This window comes from Chiloscyllium punctatum, chromosome 19 (genome assembly GCF_047496795.1).
Source record: "Chiloscyllium punctatum isolate Juve2018m chromosome 19, sChiPun1.3, whole genome shotgun sequence".
In the NCBI taxonomy this organism is placed as follows: domain Eukaryota; kingdom Metazoa; phylum Chordata; class Chondrichthyes; order Orectolobiformes; family Hemiscylliidae; genus Chiloscyllium; species Chiloscyllium punctatum.
The window spans coordinates 57,271,789-57,285,278 of NC_092757.1; the positions used below are offsets into that span (position 1 = coordinate 57,271,789).

Here is a 13,490-nt window from a genome sequence, read left to right on the forward strand (position 1 = left end):
GGTTATCCATTTGGGACTCTGATATGGAGAAATCTCTTTGCTCACAGTGTTAAAAATCTCTGGAATTCTCTACTCTAGAATATAAATGATGACAATTTTTTTTAGCCAGTGACAAGCAGTGCCCCTACACTCCTGTTTTATTTTGTCTGAAAGACAATGAGTATATAAATCTTTATTTATATTCCACCACCCGAGGAAGGAAGGAAATACCCAAGTGGCCAGTGACAAGCAATGCTGTTTGATCAAACAGTGAAGGTGAGGGCAGGGATTAAATCAAAATAGAGTTGATGATGACAATTTATTGAGAATATTTAAGACTGTGATTGGAGAGTAGAGGAATCAACAGATATGTGATCAAGTAGGAAATCAATTTGAGAGTTCAATTGGCTAATTATCTTGAATAGTAGAGCAATGCTGTCCCATTTCCCTTGTTCTTATGTTCAGCCAAGAATTTAATGAGTGCAGTTCAGATGGAATCAACTAATCTCCTGTGTTCCCTCAAAGCTGCGTGGTTGTAAGCTACTTAGAGGAAACATCCATAATCTTTGCAGTTCTGACTTCCAGTTCTAGACGTTGCTGCTGCACATGGACTTGGGGGGATTATGCAGAGGGAGTGATTAACTGGAACACTGCTAAATCTTCATGGAGCTGTGGGGGAGGTTGGGGTTGGGGGAAGGTGATGGTGGTGGTGTAGACGTGATTGCGTCTGTTCAGAACAGGATGGTGCGATCCTGTCATTACATAAGGTCTTGGTTGTGTTGAAATCTGGGCCTAGTATTTGAAAGGCCATTATGTAATGGTTAGTCCCACAGAAGAACTGGAGTCTTCAGTGTTTGCATCTCTGACCCCTGAATGAAAATCTATCACCGCCACCCAGAAAGTACAGGCAGTAACATCATTAAATTCCTTTTGTTAATTCTTCTTTAAATATTCTTTTAAGAGACATTGTAACAATTTTCTACACAGATTAACACCTCTATTAAATAGCACTAAGGAATTTGAAATGAGCTTGTTAAGAGCTCACAAAATGTTTTCACATCAATAATTTTCCACGGTTTACTTTCTCCAGTGGTTTGTTAACCTGCCTCTCAAAGGTTTGGAATAAAGACAGGGAATATTGAGAACAGCCTCTGATTTCTGACTGGGATAAGTATCTTTCCCCAAAATATGAAAGAACAAAGCCAAATACACAGCAGTTATCAAAAATATCAATATTTGAAATGGCTCATCCAGATTTAAACATGAAAGTAAAAACATTCTGAAATTTCAGAAGCCTCAAAGACTATCATATTGCTCAAGTGACACAGAGCTGTCATGTGGGCAGTCAAGAAATGTTAACAAGAATTACTGTCTTACTGGTTCAGTAAGACATCATTTCAAGCTCCTGCTTTATTGATGAAGGTCATTTACTAGTTCATGCATTATGTAAATTGAATACCAAATACTCCTTTGCATGTTGGGATAATTTGCTCTGTTATATATTTCTAATGTTAAGTAGTTCAGCGATGCGGATACTGGTATTCCAATATTCCATGGCATGGTCTGACAGGGATTCCCACCGAACAGAGACCCAAGTCTTCACCAGCTGAGGACTCAATTCCAATCTCCAGTCCATGTTGATCTCAAACTGAGGCAAGTTTTCTCTGAGCATCTGTGGGGGGGAGATGAAATGGAGTTAAATGTGAGTCTCAGTGAAGTCGCTGGTTTGAAGGGCTGCTGGCAAGCTTTAACAGATGTCATTCTCTGAAGCTCAGTAAAATATTTCTGAAGCACATTGAGAGGTAGCTGTTGAAAGTGAAAAGGGAATATCAAGGGACCTTAGTTATTGTTAATTAATTCAACTCTTAAAAATTATGCTTTGTTCAATGAAATAACTGCCTTTCCCATTGTAGTTAGTCTTTTGTTTAAAACATCTCCCTTCTCTGAGGTTTCTCTCTGATAGACACCTTTATATTGAGCAGGAATCGCTGGTCTCTGCTTCTCAGCCACAGTTGGTCTATTCTGCAGGCAGCTACTAGGGAGTACAACAGTCTTTACTTGAAAGTTCCTTAAATAACTAGCACTCCATTTTTTTTTTCTTTAGGGTCAGATCTCGAGGGTCTGAATGGCCTATCCCTGTTCCTATGTTTTTATGTTCCAATCAAAAGGAAACTGGGGAGCACTCTCCCTTCAACTCACTAGTGAGCAAAATTAGGGCGCATGGTACTGGGGGCAAAGTACTAACTTGGATTGAAAGTTGGCTGGCTGACAGGAAACAAAGTAGTGATAAACGGCTCCATTTTGGAATGGCAGGCAGTGACCAGTGGGGTACCACAGGGATCAGTACTGGGACCGCAGCTTTTTACAATATATGTTAATGATATAGAAGATGGTATTAGTAATAACATTAGTAAATTTGCTGATGATACTAAGCTGGGTGGCAGGGTGAAATGTGATGAGGATGTTAGGAGGTTACAGGGTGACCTGGACAGGTTAGGTGAGTGGTCAGATGCATGGCAGATGCAGTTTAATGTGGATAAATGTATGGTTATCCACTTTGGTGGCAAGAACAGGAAGGCAGATTACTACCTAAATGGTTTCAATTTAGGTAAAGGGGCAGTACAAAGAGATCTGGGTGTTCTTGTACACCAGTCAATGAAGGTAAGCATGCAGGTACAGCAGGTAGTGAAAAAGACTAATAGCATGCTGGCCTTCATAACAAGAGGGATTGAGTATAGAAGCAAAGAGGTTCTTCTGCAGTTGTACAGGGCCCTGGTGAGACCACACCTGGAATATTGTGTGCAGTTCTGGTCTCCAAATTTGAGGAAAGACATTCTGGCTCTTGACGGAGTGCAGCGTAGGTTCACAAGGTCAATTCCTGGAATGGCGGGACTACCTTACGCTGAAAGACTGGAGAGACTGGGCTTGTATACCCTTGAGTTTAGAAGACTGAGAGGGGATCTGATTGAGACATATAAGATTATTAAAGGATTGGACACTCTGTACGCAGGAAACATGTTTCCGCTGATGGGTGAGTGCCGAACCAGAGGACACAGCTTAAAAATACGGGGTAGACCATTTGGGACAGAGATGAGGAGAAACTTCTTCACCCAGAGAGTGGTGGCTGTGTGGAATGCTCTGCCCCGGAGGGCAGTAGAGGCCCAGTCTCTGGATTCATTTAAGAAAGAGTTGGATAGAGTTCTCAAGGATAGTGGAATCAAGGGTTATGGAGATAAGGCAGGAACAGGATACTGATTAAGGATGATGAGCCATGATCATATTGAATGGTGGTGTAGGCTTGAAGGGCAGAATGGCCTACTCCTGCACCTATTGTCTATTGTCTATTGTCACTTTGGGGAAGAATATCAAACAATCTCCCCGGGAGACTGATGCCCCCAGGCAAGGTCAGACCTTGGGAGGTCCAGGGACAAAGAACCCCTCAGAGACTTAACAATCCCATCAATTCACCAAGCGACAGACTAGGGCAGATCACCACACCTGACAGTATGACAGAAGCAGCTCTAATAATATTAAGGGAACTCACAGCAGGGATGTCTGCACAGATCAACTCCATCAAGGACATAACACATGGTATGAGATCAGGGATTTTGGAAGATGGCTCCTAGCCCTCAAACGGAAACCAGACCTGAAGATACCAGGCCACATTCAGCCAAAACACAACCAAGGGAACACAAGAAATGGTGCAGCCAACCACAGCAAGCAGAAGACATCATTCCCCTGTGGGGCAGCTCCCCAAGGGAAAAGGAATGAATAATCTTCACCCCATTCCCAAATGTAAAGTACATGGATTTTGATCATCCTACCTGTTCTTCAACTGGATGGAAAGCATGGCCAATGATTGAACCCTCACTCTGAGAAACAGGGCAGGGAAGGAGTGGATTGCAGGTTGACAAAGCAAAACGTGAGCCTTCAAGGATGGAATGAATATTTGGTGAAAAGTACAATATAAGGAAAGCAGCTATCAAGAGGATAGCTGATGATCTTACTAAGGGGTGATATGGGGGTGTAAGATATCAGTGTGTAGGAGGTCTCACTAAAAGGTCATTGGGCAGGTGGATCTGCTTGCTATGGATAGATTGAATACAGTTTAATAAAAGGTTCTGCCCCATGCCCATCCCTGAACATGCTCAGTGTTCAGTGTTTACGTGGATTATGGGTTTTCCACCCAAGTTTCATTTCAATGATTGAATGACTTGCGAGGCCATTTCATGAGAACATGTGTTGCTGGAAAAGCGCAGCAGGCCAGGCAGCATCCAAAGAACAGGAGAATCTGAAACGTCGATTCTCCTGTTCCTTGGATGCTGCCTGACCTGCTGCGCTTTTCCAGCAACACATTTTCAGCTCTGATCTCCAGCATCTGCAGTCCTCACTTTCTCCTCGAACATTTCATGAGAACAGTTGACCATGTGGGCCAGGCTGGATATGGCTGATTTGCTTCCGTAAAAAAATTATTGAACCAGACGGGTTTTTACAGCAATGGACATTTGTTTTATGATCAATATTAATTGCTGCTTTATTCATTTAAATTCTATCTGCTGCAGTGGTGCAATTTAAATCTATGTGCAGGGAGCATTAGCCAAGGCCTTTGGGTTGTTATCACTCCCAGTATTATCAAGACTAAACCCTTAAGGCACAATTGAAGTTAAAACCTCCTGTTTAAGAGGCACGTGCTTTAATCATCTTCGGTCATGGTATCATAGGTAAGGTCACATCTCTATACTGTGTCCTTTTATTACTGAGGCATGGATATAGAATCAGCCGAGTTTTGGGAATGGAAATTTCTTCTCACTCACAGAAAACCTGATGGAACAATAAAAGTAAACCTTTCCTTTAAACCACACGGTTTGGAGATCTTATTCTGATTAACTGTCCAATGAGACAGTGAGTTTGATTGCTCTCATTTCAGTCTTTGAGGCGTGGGATGTGATTCCTTCCTTATTCGGGAACTCCCTCCTTTTTTGACTGGCCATCACACATTTCCACATTATATCACGCTGGCTCCACTCAGACACAGCTCCCAGTGGACTGGTGTCCACAATGCAACTAAAACCTAGCTGAGAGCATCCGAGAGTTCACCAAGAGGACACACTGAGCACTTAATCCATAATGCTGCAAATTTAAAGCTAGGGCATAAACAAGCCTGGCCGTACACATCATCAACCGATCAAACCAGCACCGTCTTTGAGACAGCTTACTGATACAGAAATCACTGTCCCCCAGTGACAATACAAGCCAATCTGTCTGTACTCACATGCTTGTAGCTTTGTCAAACTGACTAGGAGCTGATTTTTTTTTCATTTTCTGAAGCTCTGGAGGATAGAATACAACAAAATAAATTTTACAGCTTTGGACCAATGCAATCTCTTGCTATAATAGAATTCACAATAACTCTCAACAGTATTTGAGCCACATTTCATGGCGTTTCTTGATTGCTGTGTTCATCAGCTTCTATCCAGCCTGTAATATCTTCATAGGTTCGGACACCCCCATATCTTGATGGAATTAGGAAACCTGAAAGAAAATTGAACAAAATGCATTAGCATTTATAACATCAGTGTGCTGCTGACCCCTCTCCACAGTCACTGATTCTCCCAGAACCATGTACTGTCTGCATACAATCAATAGTGACAGTATAATTTAATACAACTGCTGTTGCATTCTAACTATTTATTAAACAATGCACTTGTATCATTCTGGTTCTTAGCTCTAATCAGCGTTAACCATTTCAATGTTAACAGAGTTCGAGTACAAAGTTAAAAGTTTGATAAATAATTTTAAGAAGTCATGACAATATACAGAAACACCAGCATGACTCCCAGCCCAGTTTATTTAACTGGTGTGATATTGTCCCCAAAACAGGGCTTTGCACCCAAAAAGGAAAGACTTGCTTAAATGCATCGGCAAAGAATCAGTATGGAGTTTTTACCATCAAGATGGAAAGTCAGACAGAGTGGAATGTCTCATTTGAAAGACAGAGATTGTGACAGATGTTTGCAGTTCAATCTCTGGAGTGGCATTTGAGCCCATTATCTTCAGATTCAGATACAAAAATGCCCCCACAGTGCCACAGGGAGGAATGTGTTGCTGTGCTGGATAACCCTCTGACAGCAATGGTTACTGTGGCCGGTAGCCTCCTCTGTTCTTCCGAAATACTTCTCAACACCTCCATGTTTTATTTTTCCATTGCAGAGCATTAAAGGAAGAAATAGTGGATACTGGCAATAATCTTCCAAGAATGCTTAAATCTGGAAAAGTCCTCAGGGATTGAAAAGCTTCCAACATAACATTCTTGTTCAAAATGGGAGGGGGTTGAAGAATGTATAATTGTAAGTTAGTTAGCTTAACATCTGTCATTGGGGAAATGTTAGAGTCTATCATAACGGAAGAGCATTTAGAAGTATACATTATAAGCAAGCTGAGTTAGCAAGGGGATAGGGGAAAAGCAGAAGATGGGCAGGAAGGAGTGAGGCTCATTTGAAAAACAGACACAATGGCTTTGTGGCCTCCTTCTGTGCTGTAATAATACTGTGATTCTCTGATTAAATTTGACTATATATGTTTTGTCTTCCAGATTGACTTGCTTCTTTGTTCTACATTGCCTATCATCACCCACTACTGCATTTTCACTCTGTATCCTATCCTCTGCCCATTATTCTAACCTCACCAATAGCACTAGCCACCTTCTCCCCAAGGACATTGGTCCCATTTCAGTTACAATCATAGAATCTCTATAGAGGGGAAACGGGCCATTCAGCCCATTAAGTCCACACTGACTCTCCAAAGAGCAACGCACCCAGACTCACCTCATACTCTATCCCTGTGACCCTGCAATGCCCATGGCTAATCCATCTAACCCACACATCCCTGGACACTATGGGCAATTTGGTGAGACCAATCCACCTGACCTGCACATCTTTGGACTGTGGGAGAAAACCAGAGCACCCAGAGGAAACCCACGCAGACACAGTGAGAATGTGCAAATGGCACACAGACTGAGGCTGGATTCGAATCTGGGTCCCTGGTGCTGGGAGGCAGCAGTGCAAACCACTGAGCCACCGTGCCACCAGTTGCATTGGACTTGTACAGCTCCATTTCCCCATGCCACCGCCATCCCTCTTCAGAATGCCCTGAAACCATTAAGGAACATGCTTGATCTACGGAGTTAAAGAAACCATCCTTAGAAATGCTCACTATTGAGTCTCCTACCTTTACAGTTCTTCCTCTCCCTCTCCCCATCACTTGTGTAATTATGCCCTGCTTGCATTCCCCCAAGAAACTGTCACTTCCATCGTTTTTCAAACAGGAAAATCAGATTTGGAATGATTTACACTCTGAGGCTTTCCTGACAATGTACCTGCCCCTCTTCTGACTGATTGTTGCCCATTCCCTCTCCGATTGGACTTCATTAGGCTGTGGGCTGACCATAATAACAACAAGTTCTCTATATACCTCGTAACCTTGTGGGTCCACCCACCGCGCCTCCAGCAGACACTTCAGCTCCGAAACCTGGCACTTAATCCAATCAAACCAATGGCACTTTCTGCAGATGTGGCCAGCCAAACTGCTCAGAGTGTGGAAGATTTTCCTTCATACTGCAGGTTGTGCAACATCTAGGATTGAGCTGCATTGCCATAACTTAAGCTAAGATAATATTACCTTAAATTTAAGCCAATAGAGAAGTATGTAAATTTAGATTTTAATAAACGGGAACTCTCACCATTCCTTAATGCAGCTTCAAAGTGGTGAAAACAACATCTCGACTACCTACCAATCCGCTCTCTGCTTTGCATTGACCTTACTTTCATCAATATTTTTGGTATTTGGTAAGTTCTGGTCGGGTTTGAGCTGCTGTTTGACTGGCCTCAGCCTGGACCTTAACCTTCAGACTCTTGATGAGAATCTCTGCTGGTACAACTCCTCCCCCCCAGGTTCACTTCATTCCCACCCCTGCCCTTGTTCCAAATGGTGACATTAAACCAAGTCTAGGACTGTCATTTAGCTGACCTTCAGTGGGCTTAACGAGGGTCTGAGATCTCGGGTTGGTTTATGAACGGTGATCATTGCTCGCCACCATAATCTTTGACTACGATTGGTAACCATATTGTTACTTTCAAGTAGGTATTTGTACCTATGAGACAGTGCTTAATTTACATCCCATAACAGAAGAACTAGACATAGGTAATGGATGAATGAAAGTTGTATTGTAGCTCTGCATACATACATATTACAGTCACAGCACTTCAATCTCTGTGGTGATGTTTGGTTGCTCATTTATAAAAGCAGTAACAAGTTTCCATTAGTGTGTCATGAACCACGTAGTCCCAATGAAGATGGAGACTGACACTTTGCAACCCTTGGGTTGCATACTATGATACAGTGGTGATAAATGACATCCTGCGATCAAGGATAAAAGCATTTTCTGTGAGACTTAGTTATGGTCAATTGTCTACCACAGCCTGTTGAGCAGCCCTATAGACTCACATAGAATGGAGGATTGGAAGCAGCATTGTACCTCAACCACAAGTTACCAGTGGTTGGTCCCCAGGCATCACCTCATATTATGACACGTTACAACAGTGGATTTATCATCACCATCATAACAATTATGCTCTTTATTTGGGGTAAAGTCACATTGGAAGGGGACATTGCTGTTGGATCACATTTTTTTTGTCACCGGAGTTGGGTAATGAAAAGGCACCACTTGTGGAATTTCTCCAGCATGTTGAGGTGTCTGCTATTGAATGTCCAAGTCTCTGAAGCAGATAGGGGCACAGAGATCACTGCTGCCCGGTTAACCAGGTCCTTCATATTACATTTGAAATCCTGCTCCTCAAATAATCTTTTCTTCAGTTGGCTGAATTCTGAGCCAACACATTGGAGGCGATACCGAATTTCTCCACCTAACTCTGCCTTGGTGGAGAGGAGACTTCCACGTTTCGGAAAATGGTCCACATTTTCCAGGATCCTGCCGATGATCTTAATCAATGAGGACAGGTTTTGTGGTGTGGGAGCAGATTGGGATTAGACTTTGCTTTTCTAGACAATTAATTCAATAATACAACAACAAAACTTGTATTTATATTGCCATCCTCATGTAAGAAGTGGTTCCAAGCTACTTCAAAGAAACATTGTAAAGCAATATTTGACATTGTCACTTGTAAGTTCCTCACAACTACTCAAACTCTTTATACATCATTGCCCAGCAGCGAACGCACTCCTTTTAAAAAGGACTCATGTTCTACACCATAGCCAAACATTCTAACTTCTAATCATCTTCTACATAAACATGTTTCTAATCTCCTGATCAATTCTAATGATCTAATATTGCTCCTTCCTAATACTACCATATTCAACAATAGATACAATATGTCTCAACCCAGCATTTCATAATATTGAAGAATTTAGTGGTCCCTCTCCTAACTTTCCTATTATAATGAAGAGACTCACATGCTGTATGTGATAGTACACATATTCCAATCAATGTGGAAGACTGGGAATTATTAAAGTAGGGATGTGTCACTCAAGATCACCCTTCTCCATGAGTGGCTCCTACTTCCATTTCACAAATTCGTGTATATATGCTCCCACTCCAAAGAAAACAGCACAGAACCTAGTCTGTCACTCTGGTGTAAAACTCAGGGAGGTCTGTGCTCTTAACACTGATACCTTTCAAACTATAGATTAAAACAACATCTTGTTTTCCATCTCAGGCAGAAATCAAAAACCTTCAGTAGTATTCCAAGGAAACTAAGGGAGTTATCCTCGTGTCCTGGCAAATATCTATCCCTCAACCAGCATCAGTAAAGCACACAACTTGTTTATTTGCCAGATTGTTAGTGGTGGAAGCTGGATATGCACAAATTATCTGCTGTAAAGCATTTTGGGAAAGTGAAAAGTGATAACGCAAGATCTAAATCTATAGGTTAACCTACATATCTTTGTGTACTGAATTATACTTGTTACTGACAGTAGGGTGAGTTTTGGGGTGTTGTGAAGCATTAACATTGACTGGGTGTTATGGTGGATGACTCCACCCAATATGCAGTTCAGAATAGGTCCTGCTGATTTTGCCTATAATGATGGGCTTGATTTCTGAGCATCATCAATACACACTTCGATCAGCCATAAAATTTGTTGTGAAGTTTAAAGAAATTCTCTCCAGCAGTTTTTACCTTAGTACAATCAGTAATTGAAGCAATAAAAGAGAATGAATGTCACTGTTAAAAGCTGCCTGTGAACACTTTGGGGAATCGCGCGATGTGTGCTTGGAAACACTTCTAGTGGGAAATCTTTATTACATCCTTATTTCTTAAATTAATTTGGTCTACCTTTCTCTACCTTTCACCACGTACTTGCCATCAAGCTCATTTTAATCACCTCGTAAGGTAAATGTTGATTACATCATTTAACAAACCCCTTAAAAATTGTACATTTTTATCAAATCAAGAAAGGGAAGTGACATTTCACCACAGTGGAGAATTCTTTTTTACAATGCCTGTTATTTGACATCGCCGCAATATTTAAAAGAAAATATTGAACTACAGCAAGTACAGTTTAGAAGGAGCAGGGTTTAAATGTCGAAAGGAAAGTTAATTGAACTGTGTCCCCATTCCATGTCGTAATCCAATGCTTTATTTACTCTTGTATTAATTGCTTTGGACCATGAAACTGCTGCGTTCCTTATTTCAGATTATTGAATGCAAACCCATTGTGGCAGAGTCCTGACATTGGATTTGACTCATGGCTGTGGAATTGAACATTGAAGAAGAAATAGCACCCTGACTGAAAAACTGCATTGTGGGTTTGAGAACAGAAAGGCATGATGGGAAATTCAGTCAAGACACAGGCTTGCTAAAACCAGCAAGAGCCTGCAAGTTGATTTTTAAACTGTGCTGGCACAGCAAGAGAAATCGGCCTTATTGTAAGGATTATTAAACTGTCTCCTTCACTTTAACATTAGGGATTGATAAGAGTGTTAGAGATAACGCGCTTGTTCAAGCGCAGCAGTGAGATTGAGATCTAGTGAGAATACAGCTTTGAACAGGACAGCCACGTAATTAAAAGACAATAAAGTGGGTCACAAAAAAGTATGACTTTATGTGACATAGAGTCATAGCAAGAAAGAGCTGAAAAGAAATCCTCAGAAAACAGCATTTTGATGCAATGAGTTTGAGCAGCTACTCTGAAGCTGTGCTCAGAAATCTGTTAACAGATTGACATAAATTCATGGACTTCTAAGCAGCCAGTGACATTGTGGGTATGCATTATTTTTCATTAGAGACACAAGGTGGACAACAATTTATGGAACTGTGTCCAAGTTGTGTGCCATTGGTATCACAACCAGTCCTTCAATTCAAGTTATGGGATCCAGCAATATGGGAGCTTCAATAGCTGCTCTTTCTGAACTGTAGGAACAATATCAGAGGTTACCTGACTAAGACAAAATCAAAGTGTACACATGATTTCTCCAGTATGACCTGAACAGGTCTGAAACCACTTGAAGGTGGACCACTCCCAAGAGGTGGAGAGGGGACCTCACTTAAGTGGTGAAGTTGTATCCTAAAGATGACATGTTAAAGCACGGGTGACCAAGGGCTGTGGGCATCAAACCCACCATTCCTAAATCATGGAAGTGACTGGCCAGACTGGAGCAGTGAACATTTTTTCTTTTATGTTTAACACGTCACTTCTGTAGAAGGAGGATTTGTAGTGTTCCACATCAAACTCTATCCCTCTTCCAGCCACACTGTCTGGATTAGTGGTGCTGGAAGAGCACAGCAGTTCAGGCAGCATCCAAGGAGCTTCGAAATCAACGTTTCGGGCAAAAGCCCTTGATCAGGAATAAAGGCAGTGAGCCTGAAGCGTGGAGAGATAAGCTAGAGGAGGGTGGGGGTGGGGAGAAAGTAGCATAGAGTACAATGGGTGAGTGGGGGAGGGGATGAAGGTGATAGGTCAAGGAGGAGAGGGTGGAGTGGATAGGTGGAAAAGAATTTAGGCAGGTAGGACAGGTCCAGACAAGTTATGGGGACAGTAACTGAGCTGGAAGTTTAGAACTAGGGTGAGGTGGGGGAAGGGGAAATGAGGAAACTGTTGAAGTCCACATTGATGCCCTGGGGTTGAAGTGTTCCGAGGCGAAATTGTTTTTACCTCTTTTTTCAGTCACACTGTCCTCCTGCCCTGAATTCTAACCTCTAAGCTTTGCCATCGTACAGAAACTTGGAGATAGTGAGGACTGAGTTGCTGGAAAGTCAGAGTTGATAAAATGTGGAGCTGGGGAAAGCACAGCAGGTCAAACAGTATCAAGGAGAAGGGGAGTTAAAGTTTGGACAGGACCCTTCATCATTGACTCAGGAATAAAGGAGGACGTGCTTCTATCTACATCAATGGAGCTGAGGTAGAGACAGTCAAAAGCATCAGGTTTCTAGGACCGACGTTAACCAACAATCTATCCTGGATCTCCCATGTAGATGTGACAGTCAAGAAGGCACAACAATGCCTCTTCTTCCTCAGGCGGCTAAGGAAATTCAGCATGTCCATAAGGTCCCTCACCAACTTCTGCAGATGCACCACAGAAAGCATTCTATCTGGGTGTGTCGTGGCCTGGTAAGGTAACTGCTCCACCCAGGACTGTAAGAAACGTACAGAAGGTTGTGAACACAACTCAGACTATCACAGAAGCCAACCTCTCATCCATAGGCTCCATCTGCACTTCCCGTAGCCGCAGAAAGGCTGCCAACATCATCAAAGACCCTCCCATCCCGATAATACTCTCTTCCAACCTCTTCCATCAGCAGAAGGTACAGAAGCACGCCCCAACAGGTTCAAGAACAGCTTCTTCCCTACCGTGATTAGACGGATGGATGGACCTCTCAAATTTCAATCTAATGTTAATCTTGCTTTTGTGCATTTCCTGTGTAACGATAATCTGGTATGCCTTACTCTGTCTAAACCATCTGTATGATCTGTATGTCCTCGTACGTTATGATCTGCCTGTACTGCTCACAATACAAAACTTTTCACTGTACTGAGGTAAATGTGACAACAATAAATCAAATCAAATCAAATCAAAGATATTGTCAGACCTGCTGAGTTTCTCTAGCAATTTCTGTTTGGCTTGTTTCAGATCTCTAACAGTTCTTTGTTTTATTTAAGCTTAAAGTAGATAATTGCAGATAAAAGGAGACAAAGTTCAAAGGGTGAGGTGGTAGTAGAGTTTACAGTTAATGTTAAGTCAAGATGGCTTTCTCTCTTAAAGTGTCTAATCAAAAGAAGAGATGCTGTTCCTCAAGCTTGTGTTGAGCTGCAGTGAATAAGTACAGCAGGCAAAGGATAGAGATGTCAGTAAGACTGAGATTTAAAGTAGCAAGCTACCAGCAGTGCAGGGTCATACTTACAGACTGAATAGATGTGGCACCATGTAGTCATATAGTGGCAGGGCCTAGAACAGCAAAAATACAATATCTCGTATCCAATCTCAAAAGATGCACCAC

At 42.0% G+C, this 13,490-nt stretch overlaps 1 long non-coding RNA gene across 1 annotated transcript in view; it reads right to left on the reverse strand.

The window, feature by feature from the left end:
* Positions 1 to 903: 903 nt before the first annotated feature.
* The window catches only part of LOC140491239 (uncharacterized), a 266,163-nt gene continuing 253,576 nt past the window's right edge, over positions 904 to 13,490 (reverse strand). The window contains exons 2-3 of the long non-coding RNA XR_011963245.1: positions 5,252 to 5,511; positions 904 to 1,651 (exon numbers count right to left, since the gene is read on the reverse strand). This is a non-coding gene — a long non-coding RNA (uncharacterized lncRNA). The remainder of the gene's footprint in view (positions 1,652 to 5,251; positions 5,512 to 13,490) is intronic.